This window comes from Pholcus phalangioides, unplaced genomic scaffold (assembly GCF_987345545.1).
Source record: "Pholcus phalangioides strain wild (caught in Gottingen) unplaced genomic scaffold, Ppha-v1.0 ptg000011l_1, whole genome shotgun sequence".
Classification (NCBI taxonomy): domain Eukaryota; kingdom Metazoa; phylum Arthropoda; class Arachnida; order Araneae; family Pholcidae; genus Pholcus; species Pholcus phalangioides.
This window is the reverse complement of record NW_028301604.1, coordinates 17572784-17592557: the sequence shown is the minus strand read 5'-3', so window position 1 is coordinate 17592557 and position 19774 is coordinate 17572784.

Genomic DNA, 19774 nt, shown 5'->3' with positions numbered 1-19774 from the left:
TTAATGAATGCTCATTTTATTGTTATTATTTTTGACAATATCTACTTTTTTTAAAGTTCCCATATGGATGACTAGTATTATTTCACCTCTGAACTAGTCGGACATTATTAAAAAGGTGGTTTCAGATATCTGTGTAAGGGGAGGGAGTTTTCCTTCATGCAATTTCAATAAAAATTGAGTACTTAATAGACGCATCTTCACAAACAAATGATTGTCCTTCACCTAAATGATTCCCGAAGACACAAAAGTAAGTGTAGCATTTATTTCAATCAAAAATGTTTAAGGCACACAAGATGTATATGTTGCTCCCCTTCATTAAAGATGTACATCATCTTGTAGCCAATAATTAGCTGTTTAGTTTCTGTCAGAAGAGTAAAGCTTATTTGATTTTAAGGGTTTTTTCGGGGAGACAAATCACTTTTCTTTCCAAATATTCGTTTCCGCATAACGTAAATTTCTCAATAACAAAAACTCAATTTTTCAACTTATTTAATTTTGTTTATTATTTTAATTTTTTTAACTTTGTTTATTAGTTTTCTTTATTATCTTATTAACTCTACACTTTTTCATTTCATTCCCTCTAAATCTCATGTTAAAGCTTTACAGATTCTTCATATTTAGAGCATGTTTTTTTTCCGATGAGGATTTATTTATATTGCTAGATTTGTCACCAAAAAAATCGTATTCCCCCTGAAAAGATCTGATGCCAATAAGAGGAAAATTGTTTTTCTATATTCGAATCATTCATAATTACTAGGGCTGGTCCGATTTAATTGCAAGTAAAAATTTATTTGAGTTAATCGACTCGATCAATCCCATTAAAATGTTCATTAAAAGTTTGTAAATTAACTTGATTTATTTGACGAAATCGATTAGATGTCTTAAATTATGTTTCTATACATAACATTTTAGATAAGTGACCATATTTAAATATTCCTAGATCAATAATTTCATCAAATTTGTCTGCATTGGGAAATACAAGTTTATTCAACGGAAACTGTTGAGGATTTCAGCTCCAAATTGAGTTGGATGGGAGTTTTAAAAGAAAAGCTGTAAATATATTGTCTCCACTGTGAATAGCATTTTTGATATTCAAGGATCATCACCCCCTCTCTCCCCCAGTACCATTTGGGAGTGAAACCCTCTGCTTAGATATTTCCTACAGTTTCTAAGAGAAACAAGCCACAGTATGAAGATCGAAAGTAGTTTCCAACTAATAAGTGACTAATATCGCTAAGATAACGGATTTTTTTTAAAAATCGACGAGTTAAGAAACTCTAGGACATGACAAGTATGTGTTCAGTATATTAAATTGCTTTTTGCGGGTGGATAGAATTTCTTAATCTATTCCTATATTTGTTCGCATTGGAAAATAGGTGCATTTTGAACCGAATTAAATATATTTTTATAGCATCAATTAATGTTATATAGTTACAAATACAACGTTTGTTATGAATGGTTAAGGTTCAAAAATATTCGATTAATCAGACGATTATTGATTAAAAATATTTCTTCGTGTGTCAGTTAGAAATTTTCATCGATTCCCCAGCCCCAATAATTACGCATAATATCATAAATCTACCCTAATAATAGTGAAGAAAAAGTGAGTGGGGACAAATGAAGATTATAATGAAACGCGCAAATGGGATTTGCAAAGACTTTATTCATTTTAGAAAAAAACGAGCATCGTTCATGCTAAGCTAAATAATGGGATTCTCTCGATTTTTCATAATAAAAAAAAATCTCATAATGCTAATCAGATTGTATATTGTCCTCTCAGAATATGTAACTAAAGGTGGTGAAAGGGATCTTTTTGGGTAGGCAATAATGGATATATTTATCCCCTATTTACAAAGGTAAAATCTATTTTCGTTATTATTTATGTTCAAGTTCTCGATCGCAAATGCCTTCACAGAATATTATAGCTATGAAATACAGCGAAACCTCGCTACAACGATACTCGATATAACGCTAAATCCCTCTACAACGATATTTTTTCAAGTCTTGTTTGGAAATGTCCATGCTCTGATACAATGGTTCTCAAACTTTTGTCCCCCGCGACTCTCTTGCCCAATTCATAGTTGGTCTGCGGCTCCCCAGAATAGTTTAATATATATTTTCCCTCATAAAAGAACCACTTTAAAGCATAAATAGGAACGGAAATCAATATCTCCTGCTCACCGCAACGCCTCTGACAAAGGTTGGCGACGTGCCTACGAGTCACACGATGCACACTTTGAGAAACACAACTCTAATGTTGAACTGCTGCCACTCCGTATAACAATAATCCCTCTACAACGATGTTTTCCCTTGGTTCGTAGAGTACCGTTATATCGATGTTTCACTGTATATCCCAGTAAAACTAATTTCAGGAGTCTTAACGTCCTCTTGGACTAAATTAATTTCCTTAATATATGCAAATAGCCCAAAGACACTGAAAACGGATGCTATAAGTCAACTGAATCTGGTTGTGATTTATTTTTTTAGGTATATAACTTCTCATCATATTTCAACATTTATCAATGAAGAACTCGGTGGCATAATGGTAATTGATAAGGTGCTGAAAAAAACTTCCTTGCTAATGATATTAAAATCATGAATTTAATGAATGTGTGAATATTTCTGGCATGGTCTCATTTTAATCCTAGTCTTTTGATTCAAAAAATTCCAAATAATGAGCAGAGCAGGTTGACAATGAAAAGTGATGAAAGAATTAGTCATAAAATGAACCTGTTTCAAATCTTCAGACGCAGGGTGAAAAAAAACAGCTCATTAAAATTTAACGTAAAAAAAAACATACTTTCTTTTTATTCGCTTTTCAGAACTATATACAAAATCAGTTTTTGCTCTGTAGTACTCGATCCATTTATATTTTTTTGAAGTTCAGAGGAAACCTGTTTTTTTGTTTATGCAAATTTCGTATAGGAAATTCCTGAGGAAATCGTAGAATATTCTCGTGCAATCAACTGAAATGAAAGCTTCGTGCAATGTTTGCAACGCATAGAATGATAAAAAAAAAAGGGGGGTAAATTAATATTTTCGTTTCCCAGCAGAAGTGACAACTCTATTTTATTCTTTGTGTTCAGTTTGAGGCCATATTTAATAGCTATATAATTATTCCACCCTATTTCATGGCCACAAATGACAAAATCAGCCACCCTTCGGCATTGCATTCAATGTATTAATATATGACACAAGAATGTTCCAATATATGAATCTCGCGAGTATAATCGAAATACGCAATACAATCAGTCAAACTTTTTAAAAAAAAATTTGGTTGCTGAAGGTCATTTACGACACGCGTGCAACATTTTTACATTCCTGTACCCAAAAATTTTAAATTAGCGGTATTAAACTGCAGGTCCTGTCAAATTAGCACAACCATGCATAAAATAATGCAGTCATCAAGTGAGTGAAAACTTCATGTAATTTTTAGAGAGTTTATATTGAATGAACACTGTATGTGTTTTCGAAAGCGGTAAAATTTACTAGTTCATTTATTATCCAGTTCACATGTGGAAATATTGTAATCAAAACTTATTCTCACACAATTATTAAACTGAATATTTATAGAGTTTTTCTTTTTTTCAAATTTTTGAATAACAATAACAAACAAAAATTTACAATAAACATATAAGTTTTGTGTGTATATGAGTATCGTTTATTAAACTTTGTATAAGGAAATTAAATATTAATAAAATAATAAAGTACTATAAACATATATATATACATATTAAAATATACGTAGTATACAGGGTGATTCTGAATTCATGGGACAAACTTTAAGAGGTAATATACGACACCTAAACAAACATTTTTGATCACAGAATGTGTAGTCGGATCGCAATAGCAAACACGGTAGAGGGTGTTTTTACAGAATCACAACCGCATTTCACCAAAAGAAAATGACATATTTTATATGCTATCAACCACTCAAGGATGATTTGATCATTTGTGCCGCACCACTGTAGTTTTCTGCACACGAGGGCTAATTAGACCGGGACCTATAATTTATTGCCGATTCAGAACACGACTGACTTTTTATACTCACCGAGGGGTTGGTGCGCTAACCCCTCGATGTGGGAGTACCTGCGGTAGTAATGCTTTTCTGTGGTCATATCGCCGTTTCTGTTGTACCCCTATGTCAGGAAAGTTTATTTTCCCCCGACAAGGACGAACCGGGTATCGAACTCACGACACCTCTAAACATCCTTTGGTACTTCAGGCAAGTATCTTATCGACCTGGGCTACCGCGCCCACCATTCGAGGATGCAGGGCTTGTAATGTGGTAGGCCTCCTCACATCAGGACCGCTATTTTCACTTTTTCCGGGTTGGGGAGGGGGAAAGAACATATGCCTAAGCCCGAAGTGTGGCCAATTCGCGACGGGGCCGACCGTTTCGCGAATTGGCTAAAAGTTTTGGTCAAAGTCCGAATTGCAGAAACGATTCGGATTTTGGCCGGCCATTTCCCGAAGTGGCCGGAGATCGATCTTGATGTGCGATGTAGAACAGCCTGGTAGGAGCCAAATAATATTTTTAATCCCAACGTGTGATACATGTCTATATATAGCAGCTGTATGGGATTAGCTCCATGTGACGAGAGAAAAAAGTGAAATTTGAGAGAAAATCTATAAAAATAATTATATTTTTTCTGCCAAATTTTAATAAAAAAATTATTACCGCATCGTGACTGCGGTTTGATGTGTTGCCGTAACTAACGTGGACATAATTGTCACGAAAAAGTACGCCAACTTGACAATGATCCCGAATCATGTCTTTTGTTATCGGACTTTGGCCAGTTATCACCGGCCACTTCGCGAACTTGACAATATTTAACGAAATTGTCCCCCCCCCCCAAATGACGGGCCTACTCCTCATGGTGCAACCTGGATACCGCAAATTCTACAGCAAATCATTATGTCACTTGATGGCCTTTGCACCAATAAAAACTAAACTCCAATGTAACCCGAAGGTGCATATGCACCAATAAAAACCAAACGTTTTTTAAACCACAATTTGGTTTTTATTCGTGTGTGGACCATCAAGGTCAAAGCTTGTCAGGCGCGGATCCAGGGAAATGTGTTGGGAAGTGATTTATTCTGTAGGTTCGATTGCTCAGTAAAATACGGGATTTTTTTCCATATTATTGAGCTCTCGGGAGAAGTGATCGCCCTGTCGCCCCTCTCTGGATCCTTGCTGGAAGAAGCGGTACAAGTAAACTTGTGGTAGATTTTGCGTTACTCAGGTTTACACCATGAGGAAGCCTATTCACATTACAACCCTCTGCACCCCCGAATGATTGATAGGTTATATCGCAGCAAATATGTGGAAAAAATATGACATTTTGTTTTGGTGAAGTGCTATTGTGTGCACTCATTAAAAAAAACTCTCTACCGCCTTTGCTATTTCGATTCGACCACACATTCTATGACCAAAAATGCTTGTTTAGGGGCCGTTTATCACCTCTTACGGCCTAATGTCCCATGAATTTAGAATCACCCTGTATATAAATTTTAATTTTGTATAGTAATTATGAAAGTATATTTTTCTATCACCAACATATTTTTAATTGGAAAAAGTATCCAAATAACCCTCCAACTAATAATATCCCATTTTATAGATATGTCATTCGTTCTACTAGGGACCGCATATATACTGGAATACAATATTTCGTTTTTCAAAGCATGGAGATAAACTTTATGCATTATTTTCACTATTGGCGAGTGAATTTATATGATGATTCTCGATTTTCTCGAAATTTTTGAATAACAATTTTTGTGTCTGTGAATGAATGAGTATCGCGTTTTTCAAAATTCATATAAGGTTCATGAAATGTGTGTGTGAGTTCCACTGTCGGTTTTTTTTTTATTTGTAAGATCCAAGATTTTCTCAACTGAATCTAAATACAGTAGAATATCTGAACTATCCGGTCTAATGTGACGGAAGAGCGGGCCGGATAACAGAAAAGCCTGATACGCCGTAGTTCTATAAATGCTCGCTTCCTACCCCTATCACACCATCAAAAACATCATTTTAATACCAAAAACAGCTCCTATTCATATTTTGTGACCTCTTGGTATAGGTCAGTAGTTTATACATAAGTGCATACATAATGTAAATGTTTGCTATGTACTGTTCTGTACGTTTTAAAAAATTATTACACAAAAAAGAAGTTCAAGAATATAATAAATACTGTTACGAAAACAATGTAAATAGTTCCTATTTAGCATTTATTATGTCTTTTTTTTTTTCCTGTAAATAGTCATTACCTTATTTAAAAATTAAAATTAACTCATTCCTCTGTAAATCTCACCAAATTGGCAGCAAACTTAGCCAAGTTTGGTGACAGCTCCGATGATTTGGAGACGTCATGGAACCAAGAGACTAGGCCGGATAATCACAAGCCGCATAGTCAAGATTCCACTGTACGTACGTATTTTCAAATGCTTTGTGTGTGTGCTTCCCTTGATTATTTTTTTCTTGAAATGAAATATTACTTTTTTTTGAGAAAAACAAGTCATATTTTCATGCTTCACATCGCAACTTTTCACTAATAAAAACTATATTTAAACTAAAAAATATGCGTATTTTTTTTTGACCATGAAAGAAAAAGAGTTTCTTACTCTGTAGAAACTTTGTCGACGACACAAAATAAAAATCGTATATTTTCTTTCTTATTTATTTATTTATTTTATTTTTTGTAGTGTTTCTTTTCAGAGAAAGTCAAAAAGATTCAACTGATAATGACGATGCCCTGACATGTTGAACATAATCATTTGATGTTATTCCGAAAGAAAAAGATGGGTGTTTCAGAATTTAGACCTGGTACCTATCCTTTTGTTTAGGAGCGATTATTCAAAAATGTTTTCCTTTGTGGTTTTCCTTTCAATACAACAGAAAACGGTAATTACTGCGCTATCAAGTTTTTCTCCACGTTTTTAGAGTATTTTAAGCGGTTTTTAAGAATTGCATGGAATGACTTGAATCAACCCCTTCGAACACAACATGCCAATAAAAGCAACGCTACGTGGTATTCTTCCCCGTAAATGTCCAAAGTCCATTTGGTACATGAGTTAAACACATTTGTTTTACAGTGGGCGAGTAAGGATAATATTTTCTAAGATTTTTTTTTTCATATCATTCTGTAATTAGCGAAAGTAAGGAGTAATGAACTTCATAATGTGAACGCAACGTTAGACCTTGAAAAGCTATTTTTAGAACTTGAAAAATTATATAGGGAGAGAAAATAAAACAAAGTCGAATTCATTATTGGTATTGATCTCTAGTTCTCAGGCAGTCTGTTCAAGTGAATATGATATATATATTTATCTCTCCTCTGCATCTACACATCTCAAAATTTTCGGAAAATATTTGAAAAAGTCAGTTTTATTTAACTTTCAGCATACAAAAAAAATCTAATTACAGTAAATTCGACTCAAATGACTGACCGTGGTCATAACTAGAACCCGAAAGTTCAGGCAAAATGCCATAAATGCCTTTTTTGCCTATTTTTAAACTTTTTTGGTAAAAATGCCTTTTCTGAATATTTAATGCCGCAAATGCCTAATTCGACAGTTTTATGTTTTTCCTTTAATCTTAGACAACATATTCTGTAAAACTGGAATGTTTTACTCTTCTAGAACTTCAAAGGAATTACTTTTTTTTATAAAAATTTCAATTCTTAGCATTAATTCTTCTAAGAAAGCACCCCCCCCCCCCCCACTCAGCCTCATTTAAACATAAATAGAAAGACAGACATCTGACAAAACTTGGCATTTCCAGACATAGAAGTGACAAAGACTTTCATCTCTGCTACAGTTTTCAGATAGCAAACAACATACCATTATATTCGCATCGAGATTGTAAGAACAGATATAAATTGCAAAACGATGATGATTATCGATCTTTAATTTTATGAAATCGCCTTCGACCTAAGCTTGATGGCCAATAGCCATAAAAGAAAAGCCCCAATCTCTCGTTTTCACACAATAATTAATCGCTAGCACACACTTAATCACCATTTTCGTTTCTTTACATGAAAAAAATTGAAAAAGCACGCTGATTTCATTAGAGGGGCCCCGATGCGAATTTTCTGAACGTTGTAAGTGGGAATGAAAAAAATTTGAACGATGTATCCGAGAAAAGCTAACATTTATCAATATAGTAAAAAAGAAAAATTCACGAAAATTAGTCGTATCAAGCGGGAAAACGTTCTGAGCGGGAATGTTATAAGCGGAATTTGCTGTATATGTATACAGTATATACATATATTTTTCTATGAATAATTTATTTGTCCATATGTGAAAACTAACAGTTTAGTTTTGATATAACTAATAGATAAGATTTAAAGGGGAAAAAAAGATATAGTTAAAATTTTGATGAATTACACGTCTGTGAAATTACACTATTTTCATTCGCATAAATCAATTGTAATCGTTTAAACAGAGCGCTGTTTCTTTTTTTTTAATCATAAGCAGAAATATGTGAAAAAAAACTAATCCAGTATAAAAATATATTTCCCATTTTAAACCAAAAACAATACGTATTTTTAAATCCACCATTTTTATTCAATCGCGTTTCAAGTCTTGACTCCGAACGCACGGAGTAAAGGTTCATCTGAAAGAAAAATGTGTTATTAGTTTTGAAGAAGAAAAAAAAAACGTATTTTCGGAGAATAACCTATCAGAATTCTGCACAAGAGATCAGTGAACAATGAGATAATTTCTTTCGTGGTAGCTGGGGACGGATTACTTTTTTGCAAATTCAACATCACTGTTACGCACTTGACTCATAAAAATCAGACGCTTTTTTTTTTTCCTTCTTAATTAGCGTGAACAACTTGAGTATTGTTCGCTACGACGTGACTTGCATGTTTTCAGTTCCTTAGGTTCAAACAGTATACGATGTTATGTGTAAAAAGCCATTGTTCGCCATTCTATTTAGAATCGATGCCACCGGCAACCTTTACCTGTGTTTATCTTATTTTTCTTACAGCATCGACAGAAACATGCACATCCATTATGTCTCCGGGTGACTCGTTCACAACATGTAATCGCGAAAATCGAATAGCCTTGTACGTGGGTCTTGCATAAATTGGATTTGAAGTTTATCTGGATGTCATTTTTTCCAACTTGGAACAAAATATACGTCTGTATGTTCATACTCAATGACTCAAACATTCGAAAATTTTGAAATTTTCACTCGCATTATTATACTGAAATTTTTTTGGAGAGAAAGAATTTTTCAGTAACCATGTATATACAAGGGCGATTCAATAATTCCTTTTGCCACCTTTTGCTGGCAAACCATTGATCCTAGAGGTATATTTCCAATTTGAAAACGTATCTAAATAACATATAAATTTAAGATACGTCATTCATATTGTGCAAGGGGTTGTATAGTTATTAAAATAAAAACATAACTTTTTATTTGGTCACCCTGTGTTGAAAAACACAATTAGAAAGTTGTTGGCCTGTTCTCTTCTCAGACCACCAAAAAGATATTCCATGTTTCCAAGTGCAATATTTGCTAAGATATCGAATCCAAAAATTGCTGAAAAAATTGGAATATGACAGCATAATGAGCTTTTGGTTTGCATAATGGTTCTTTCCCTCATATTCAGGGGTTTTTGAATTGAAACATCTCAACTAATATTGCACAGAGTAACATGAAATTTTTTTGTTAACCACAAATAACCAGTCTTTCGATGAATCTGGTATTGACAAGTGGAGAGGACGTTTCTATATGCATAAGTCTAGTATGTTTGATAAATATAGTCGGACCAGATATAGTGAACTTCATCTAATGAATTTTACGATTTAACGATTTAAATTGTGATTTCATAATTAAAAATTCATTAAATCGAAGGATTTGTTAAAATGGAGTTCGCTCTATCGGGGCACAATCGTAAAATTTTTAAATGAGAGTTTATTACATCGGTGCATGATGGTAAAACTTGTAAAATAGGAGTTCGTTATATCGAGGTCCGATTTCAAAATTCGTCAAATAGGAGTTATTTTGGAGATGTTCGGAAAAATTCGTTAAAACAGAGTTCATTATATGCGGTTCAGGCTCTGGCTCACAAGTACGGTCATCTAAATAATAAATCTTATCACGGCAATGGGACCGATTTATCATACCAATACTAACATGATAAATTTAGTGAAATTTATCAAACTTACCAAAATGGCCTGCAATTATGCTATTACATTTACCATAACATAATATTTATTTATTTGCACTAATCAAAAAATATGAAAGTTCCTATAATTTGGTATTCACTATTAATTAGTTCGGGAAACATTAAAATGAAATTTGTTTAAAACTTAAAGTAGCTCATATCCTTAAGCACAATGCTTGGAAAAACTGTTGAGATTTCTAACGTGGAAAAACACTAAGAAAAAGCATTGTTATCATTATTATTCATTACACATTATTCGTTATAAAATCGTGCAAGCTGTAATCGTGTACGTATTCAATTAACTACTGATCTAGTTTTATAAAGTGTTAAATTATCCTATTAACTGTGGTAAAGTTGTAATGGTAATGTTCCGATAGGGAAAAAAAATGATTCTAAGACAGAAAACGAAAGTAAATAAGGAAATGCTTAAGAACATTAGATATAAGATAGAGCGTATAATATTAAGAGGTAAAATTTATGATGTAATTATGAGCTTTACTTTTCTACCGGATAATTAATTTGAATCTCAAATTCACAATGTCCCTAATATTTTCTTCACTACTAAATGAAAAAAAAAATTGTACCGTCAAATAGGGTGACTTAGGTATAGATTTTGGGCATTTTTTTGTATTATTTCCCTCAGGGGCCGTTCAAGTATTACGTCACCAAATGTTTAGAAATTTTTGGCCCCCCCCTCCCTCCACTTGCCAGCAAAAGTAAGCAAAACTCTGACCCCCCCCCCTTGTCAGCAAAATTTCGTCAGCACTGCCCCCCTACCTCCTAACGCATATTGGTGGGATCAGAAACGTACGCGGGAGGTGGGCATAGGGGGTTCGTGTGCCTCCCCCAGATGAAAAAAAAAAAATTTTAATGCAAAAAATATTTAAAAAATTAAAATTTCGAAGAAAATACTTTCATATGTTATTATAATCAATTTCTGTTAATTTGAATGCTATTTGAAAGCTATGAACTCAAGATTTCTCTTTAAGAAATTCATTGCGACCCACCCTCTAAGCCATATAAGGTAAACCCTTGACCCGCGGACCAAATGTGGCCCTGAAGTTCATCTGATGTAGCTTGCCCCGTCACACCTAATTTTGTAAAAAAGGAACTAAGAGGTACATTTACATATCGCTAAAATGACCCGTGGCACGGTTCCAGAGCATTTAAGTGGCCCGTGACACATTTTCAGATCACTGAAATAGGCCTCAAAGATCACTTTCACATTCAAAGATCACTTAAGTAACCCGCGACACAGTTCCAGAACACTTAAACTATCCGGGGCACATTTAGAGATCCTTGAGTGACACGTGGCGCAGTTTTAGAGCACTTAAGCGGCCCCCACAGTGCTGTTCTACATCACTCAAGTTACCCGCGGAACATTTTCAGATTACTTAAGTGATCCGTGGCACAGTTCCAGAGCACTTAAGCGGCCCGGGCACATTTCCAGAGCACTTGAAAGATCCGTGAAACATTTAGAGATCACTCAAGTGGCTCTGTAGAGAACTTATCAATAGGAAGAATGTTAGTTCAGGTGCTCCATAACTATCGAAAGGTTTCTTCCGTTTTTGGCGCACCGAAAAGATGCCATTTAGAATATTTCATATCTTCATAAAGGGTGGTTGATGACGTAAGCATCATCCAAACACCCTCCCCCTTGTCATCAATAGTCAGCAAATCGGAACCCCCCCCCATCAATGCTGACTCAATACTTGAATGACCCCTTATGAATTAACATTTTTTTACTAAAAGTTGCTTCACTAGAGAGAGAAAGAAGTTTTTAGTTATTGGTTTTATGCAAGGATAATTGTTTTGTAACTTGTTATAATAGAGAAAAATGAATTCAAAGTCGTATGCAGGTCATCCCATCAGGTGGGGTGTGACTTGGGTAAATTACTCTATCATCTTGATATTTTGCCTATCGAAACGTATGTTTCCATATCATCCACTGGAAATAATTCGGGACAAATAAAAAAAGTATAAATACATAAATTTTGTTTTTATTAAAATATATTTCGATTACTGAAAGTTATTCATTTACGTCGACAATGTAAATCTGTCTAGTCAAACATGCCAGTTTGGAAAGGGATATCTCTCTTTCTCAATACAGAGAGAGCGAGAAAGAAAGAGTTAGATGAATACACCAAATCTCATCTTTCAGCTCCGACTTCCATTGTTCACTATTTTTTTCATGATATGCATCATCAAAAATTTCAGTAGTCTGTCCTGGATATTTTCTTCCATCGTTATTTGACGTAAAATAAAATACCCAACTCTGACGTCGGGTTTATATTTTGTTCTTCATCAAACTGTTCTATAGTGGAAGTTGAACATGTTTATCTTTCATCACTTGTGGTGCTGCAGGAGCATCGAATTCAGACTCTTTTGACATGAAGAGGCTGGCTTCACTTTTCTGTCTCTCATGTAGTTTATTTATATACACACACACTGTTGGTTCTACTATGATTAGTACTAATACTTGAAACCTCCTCAGGGTTTAGACTATCCAGGCCATTAATGTGGTTGTTCCTTTTCCTGGAGAAACTAATCAAAAATACTGTCCCCAATTCACCCCGAAATTCTTAAATATTTCACTAACCACACAACCGTTAATTAACAAAAATTGGTCAAATTATAATATTATTATAATTAATTATTATTATATATATGCATATATAATAATTTATCATTTATCATAGAAACAATACGTATACCTACAAAAGCAAACTTCTATCAATTATTCTATGATTAGTACTACTAGTAAACTACTACTAACCCCCAATATGTTATATATAATAAGTCATTTTATTGAAGGATTAATTTTGAAAAATCAAAGATCGGTTATTCTATTGTTAAATAGGATATCCTAATGTTTAATATTTGTGTCTGCATCATTCACCAACTTATGACATTAATCATAAACATATATTTTTGCTGCGCTTCTGAAAAAATTATTTGGCTAGCAGCACACTTTGTATAATATATACTTGGTACTGTATATACAGAATGTATAGCAAACCTTGCTTGCTGAAAATTACTGGTGAACCGTTGATCCTAGAGGCATACTTCCAATTAGAAAGAGTATCCAAATAGCGTGTAGACTTCAGATACGTCATTCGTGTTGCAAGGGGTGGAATACTTATTGGAATTAAAAAATAATCTTTTTTATTCTGTCCTAAAAAACCCAATTAGAAAGTTATTGCCCTGCCTCTCCTGAGCCAAACAAAAAAAAAATTCCACGTTTTTAAGTTTCAATATTCGCTGAGGTATTTCAATTCAAAAATTCCAGAAAATGTTTGAAATTAAATTAACGGACAATGCTTCTTTATCTCATTTATGCGGATCTTCCCACATTTTCTCAGTTTTTGAATTCAAATATCTCAGTGAATATTGCAAGTGGAAACGTGAAATTCATTTTGTTCGCCTCAAGAAAAAACAGGACAACAACTTCCTGATTGTGGGTTTTTTGGAACAAGGTGTCCGCATAAAAAGTCAATTTTTCAATTTCAATAACAATTCAATCCCTTGGAATATGAATGACGTATCTGAAGTGTACGCTAATTGGATACTTTTTATAATTGGAAGTATGCCACTAGGATCAACGGTTCACCAGTAATTTTCGGCAAGGGGACGTAGCTATGCACCTATACTTTGTATAATATACTTTATTAGAGATGTACGACACGTATTGATGTTACTGAGATATCTGATACGATTCCCTCAGCATGAGATGGTTTCGTATAGAATTCAAAAACGCGATAATCAACACAGTAAGAATCTCATATCATATGAAAACTTTCTCACGTGAAAGCAACAAGTAAACTCATAATCTTTTTAATTATACTTTACTTATGCACTGTATCACCTATTTCTCTCGGTTCAGCCGACCTTGTGATATTGGTGGGTGGTGATATCAAAGGTGACTCATAACTGATCCGGGACAGCATACTTACACCCGTAGGTCGATACAACACTTCCCATTATTCGTCTTCTATTTGATGGTCTTCAGGTTAGTGGCGCCGACGCCTTTTTTCCCCCACGTGATTTACTCATTTGGAAGACCTTTTTCTAGTAAAAAGGTGTTGTGTTTTCATTTTGAATATGTACCCGCCAAGCACAATAAATGGATAATTCATCTTTTTATTTGAACGAGTAGCAAAAAATAAAAACTCTCTTTATATAAAGAACTAGACATCTTTAATCATTACTACTTTTTCAGTGGCACGCAGTGTGAGATTGCAACATTTCCAGAGGCACACATTTCTATGCTTAATTTTTTTTTTTTTTTTTTTTGATTACCGCATTTTACATTCTTGAAGTAGAAGGAATGAAAACCTTTGCTGCCCTATTAAATGCTTTTGTACGATAAGATTAACTATCATAACATTCTCGCGTCCTTTTCTCCTTTCACTCAATGCTCATGTGTTTAGCACTTATATTCAGCCCTTTTGAACTTGATGTTCTTTCTCTATTGGATTCACTAGACACAATGCTACCTTGTAGGAATCATCTCGAGGTATGCATTTGGCTGCAATAAACGACACCTTTGTACTCTCTATTTTGCTTTCTCTTTCCTTCTTTTTTATTTAAATACTCTTTCATAATCTCCACTTGTTTAAATAAATACTATAATTGAGTTTAAAGATGCATATATTTATTTTTAGTTTATAAAAATATTCTTGTTGGTCTCATATAGTGAAATGTGATCCTAATGGAAAATGTTGCAACGAAATTCTTGTTCAGTGAAACGCTTATATATAACGATACTCAAGGAATAAAAAAAAGTATCGTTATAAAGGAATCACCGTTATAGATGGAATATATATGTTACGGTAAATGTGATAATATGGCTATTATGAATAACCACCGGCCATTTTGGTAAGTCTGATAAATTTCCCTAAATTCATCGCATTTGCCGGTTATTATGTATAATCGCCTTTTCGTATAAACCCTCCCCCCTTTCATTAAAACAAACTCTTCTTTAACGAATTCTACAATTGGATCGCGATATACTCATTTGGGAATTTTTTTCATATTTATCGAATTCCCCAATTACACTAGAGTAGCATGCATAATCACCGGTAAAAGCGATAAATTTCGAATATTTATCAAATTAACCAGGTACGCTTGGGTGTATTATGTATATTCACTGTGGTAAAAAAAAAAGTGACAACTTTTTTGAAATTTATCAAATTAACCAAATACGATTGGATGTTATGGATAATCGCCTGTAAAAGTGATAAATTTATTCAACTTAAAGAGACAATGGGTGATTATGCATAGTAACCGATTTATCGCATTTACCGTAACATATTAACAATTTGAAAATTGCATCGGGGCCAGAGAGTAATACCGTTATATAGACAATTATCGTTACATAGGATTTTTACGTCAGCAGAACGTTTTCCATTGTTTTTCTAAAAGGACTTTAAATTCAAATATTTGGCTATAGTTTTGATATTAAAACATTTGATTTATTAACCTGCTAACACGTTTTTGATAAGGTTGGTGACATGGAGATTCTGGGTGCATGTGTAGTGACAAGTTGTTTTACCAGCCCTTGCGGAACCCTATCGTTTCTATCCTATAGAACAAAAGATATTGCTTTTTCTGTTCGCATGTTTTTCTACGCCCTTTTCTCATCGGTCGAAAATGCATCAATGTCAGCTCAAACACACTATGCTGGTGAAATTGTAAAAGTGACTTTCTCAAGTTAGAAAATTCATTCAATTCCACCCAAACTAAATCAGGAATCTAAAAGAAACCATTAGAAGAAAACTGCATGCAAAGTTTCTGTGTCCCGATTCTTGTTTTTCGCGAGAACCGCATTTTAATGTTGTGACATTGTGTGTAATGACATTTTCATATACATACACCCGAATTGTTAGTTTAGTTTTGATCAATGGATATTTATCATCCATAAATCTATACCTCATTAAATTCTTCTTTAGCTTATCAATAAACATTTATTTACTAATATTTAGAGTAGTTTTAGTTTCAGAGCTGTCAAACGCTTGAATTTATTCTACTTGTTTAATGTATTCCGAGTTCGACTTTTGGTATATGTATAAATCTTTATCGCCGTTCAGTAACCGTTTCAAACTGTCGGTTTCTACATACTGATTGTAGCGCTTTTGAATGGACAAAACGTGCTTTGAAAGAATGCTTATGCTCTTTCCCTCGCTAACTCAGCAAAGCTACGACAGGAGAATGAATAAAATGTCCAATTCAATGAGCTACTGAATTTACGTATTTGAGAGACATTACTTTTACTTACATGTTAACATTTGTGAAAGACCAAGGACCGGGAAAAGAACATATCGTAACATCAGTATAACGTATATGGAACTGATGAGCCCATATTATTATTTGGAAAAAGAAATGCCGCCTAAGGTGGCAAAAAAAAGTTTTAGGACAACCGAAAAAATATATCTCGCAAACTTGTGGATTCATTTCCGAGCGATATAATTAGAAGTGGATCTGAATATTTTCCAGTGAAAATAATTTTGATGAGTGCTGCACTGCTCCAGAAACAAAATTGTTTAAATTGAGGTCAAAACCTGGAAAAAAGTAAAAGGACACGCCATATTTTCCGACGTCGGGGGAAAGAAAGTTGAATTTTTCTCATGGCGTAACAGCCGAGACTGTTTTTATCAGTCATGCACTGTGGAATCCAATTTTTTTCTAAAAGTGAGGAAAATAGACAATGACAAGATATTTATTGGGCATTGAAAAAAGCCAAAAATACTTGCTCTCAGAAAAACTGCGATGCCTAGTCATGAAATTCTGAGAAGAATTAAAATATTGAAGACTGTTGGTAACAGTTTCATAAATGGGCCCGAGAATTATAGACTGGAAGATATTACAGCTGATATTATAGCTTGCACACACAAGAAAGCTTCTTTCGCTTACAATTTCGTTAAAGAAAGACGATTACATTCACAGTTTTTGTGTGAAAAAAATCTCTGCGGATTTCAGAAGAAATACAACTTGTTTTGCACATGTTAAACTGTGCCTAATGTGATAAATAGAGCCCGGAAGTTCAGGCAAAATGTCAAACTTATTTTTCAAACTTTTTTGGTAAAAATGCTTTTTTTGAAATTTTCGTGCCCTAAATGTGTGTATGTACTTTTTTAAACATAGTTTTAAGTTTATTAGTGAATTTCAGAGGCCATAATCTATAAAACTTGGATATTTTGAGCATTCAGAACTTCAAAAAAATTGTTCTTTTTAAAATTTTCCAACTCTCAGTATTAATTATCATCAGAAAGCTCCCCTCTCCAGCCCCCATTCGATCTCGAATTAGTGATCTGAGAGATCGGTGTTGCCATGCATTAATTTTGCTTTAACAGGATGGTGTTAAACATGAATTATTTTGTTTCAGAGAAACGCAGCCCGTGTTACGAAAGCAGAGTAAAATAAGAAATCTTTGGTTTCTCCGCGGGCTTCACATAATATGTCTCACACACTGTTTCTAGCGACAATCATGATGTTTGTCCCTAGAGGTCATGAATTGACGTCATGGCTGACACAAGGCAGGCTAGGAGCATACAGGGCTCTGTATGTATATATATATATATATATATTATAAAATATGATTAAAACAATAAACGGATTAAGTGCAGCCAATTTTTCAGCTAGTTTTTGGACCTATACCTTTGTGTTTAGTTATTTTTTCTTCCTTTAAAAAATTAGAAATACCTTTTTTTAGTGCCTATTTTAGACATTTTTAATACCTTTTTGCCTGCCTATTTCGGCTATTTTTAGTGCCTAAACTTCCGGGCACTAATGATAAAAAAAAATTCAAATGTCTGGTATATGTACAACCGAAGTACAACCACCCCTTATAAAACAGCACAGAGAAAAGCGATGTGGATTGGATAAACAGCATGTATTTTTCGGTGCTAAGTGGGATGGGAATGTTTCCTTTCATGAGAAGCAGTTTAGATGGACTTGATGGTTTTAAATATTACTGACCTATTCAATGAGTCAATTTTGGAAATATATGCGTATATACTCAAGACAGTTTTGGCAAAATTATTATTTTCTGAAGCACCTCTCATAATTTTTAGACAGTTTTTGCTCCAATAGGACAATGCTCTTGCACATGTTTCAAAAAGTCTGATTTGAAGGTTGTCTGATCAAAAGGTTTTGATTTGAAGACAATTCAAGTGGAACTTCTCGAGTGGTCATTGAGAAGTCTTTATCTTAATCCTTAGCACTCTTGTGCTGCGTTTTGACTCAATGAAGGGTATATAAATGGTACACGGTACGAAAACAAACATAATCTTATTACAGCCATCAAACAAGCTTAGAAGACGGTTGCATAACTAGTTATTTATGTATTTATCTCTATCAATGACATCTCGAATGATAAAGATTATAAACAGAAAAGGTGTCTTTCTTGATTAAAACAAGATTTTTGCTCATAATTTTCAATTGTCCTTATACTTTTTTTTCCAGGTTTTTATCTTTACAATTTAAACAATTTTTTTCTGGAGCAGTGCAGCACTGATCAAAATTACTTTCCCCGGAAAATGTTTAGTTCCACTTGTAATTATTGCTCTAAATTTTTCATATACAGTGTGGGTGTAAAATTTTCGTATTAGAAACCCACAGGTTTTCGAGATAAGGTGATTTTTCGCTTGTCCTTAAACTTTTTTTTGAAATAGAACTTTTTATTAGGATTTTGTTCGTTTAATTTTTTAACGAACGAATAGAACGAACTTATAGAGTTATCGTCTCTTCCTTCAATCATGTTTCATGCTACCAATGAAAGTAGGGATCAATTGCGGTGGCAAAATATCCCATTCTTAATATGCGTTGCATGTAGTTTCACATTTAAGAAATTACCCAGCCAGCAATGAATGGTGTGACTTCACGTTACCATCCATGTGAATAGGAATTGTGGACCCACAGCATCTTGGTAAATATGAACAGGAGACTCTATACCCTATTATTTCACTTTACCCTGTTCTATCAATACAATCTCCTTCAAAAATAATGCGTCGTTCATTATATTGTTCCGTGATGTTGAGAGTAAGGTGGCGTGTTCCACGTTCTTTCGAGATGTTGCGACGGGAATAACTGGCTCCCTTTCACGCACGAGTCAACAGTAGGCAAACATCGAAATGTGGGAAATCTTTTGTCACTGACAGAACTGCTACAGAAGAGCCCTTACAGAGAAAACAGTTCAAATTGAAATTTTTGTTCTAACAACTGCAGTAGACTCAGAAGCTGATTAGACGTATCATAATAAATCATGTGTAGCTAACATAAATCGGTCTTTTTGAGAAATTGTTTTCCTCAGTATTCCCGGAGACATGAAAATACCGACTGAGATTGCGTATGGTCGAGAAGAAATCTTTGATCTTTTTACACATTCTACAGGTTTTCCGCAAACGTCTCATGTGGTTAGGTACTTTATGATTTAGGAATCACACACACTTTGCCGCATTCACAACGCCACACACCATGTTTGGGATCCAACATTTTTTGTCGAACATTCTCATGATTTTCTCATAACAAGTTGATTTTTCATCTCTGGATCGTAATCAATTCTTTTCCAATGTTATAAATATCCATGTGTTCAC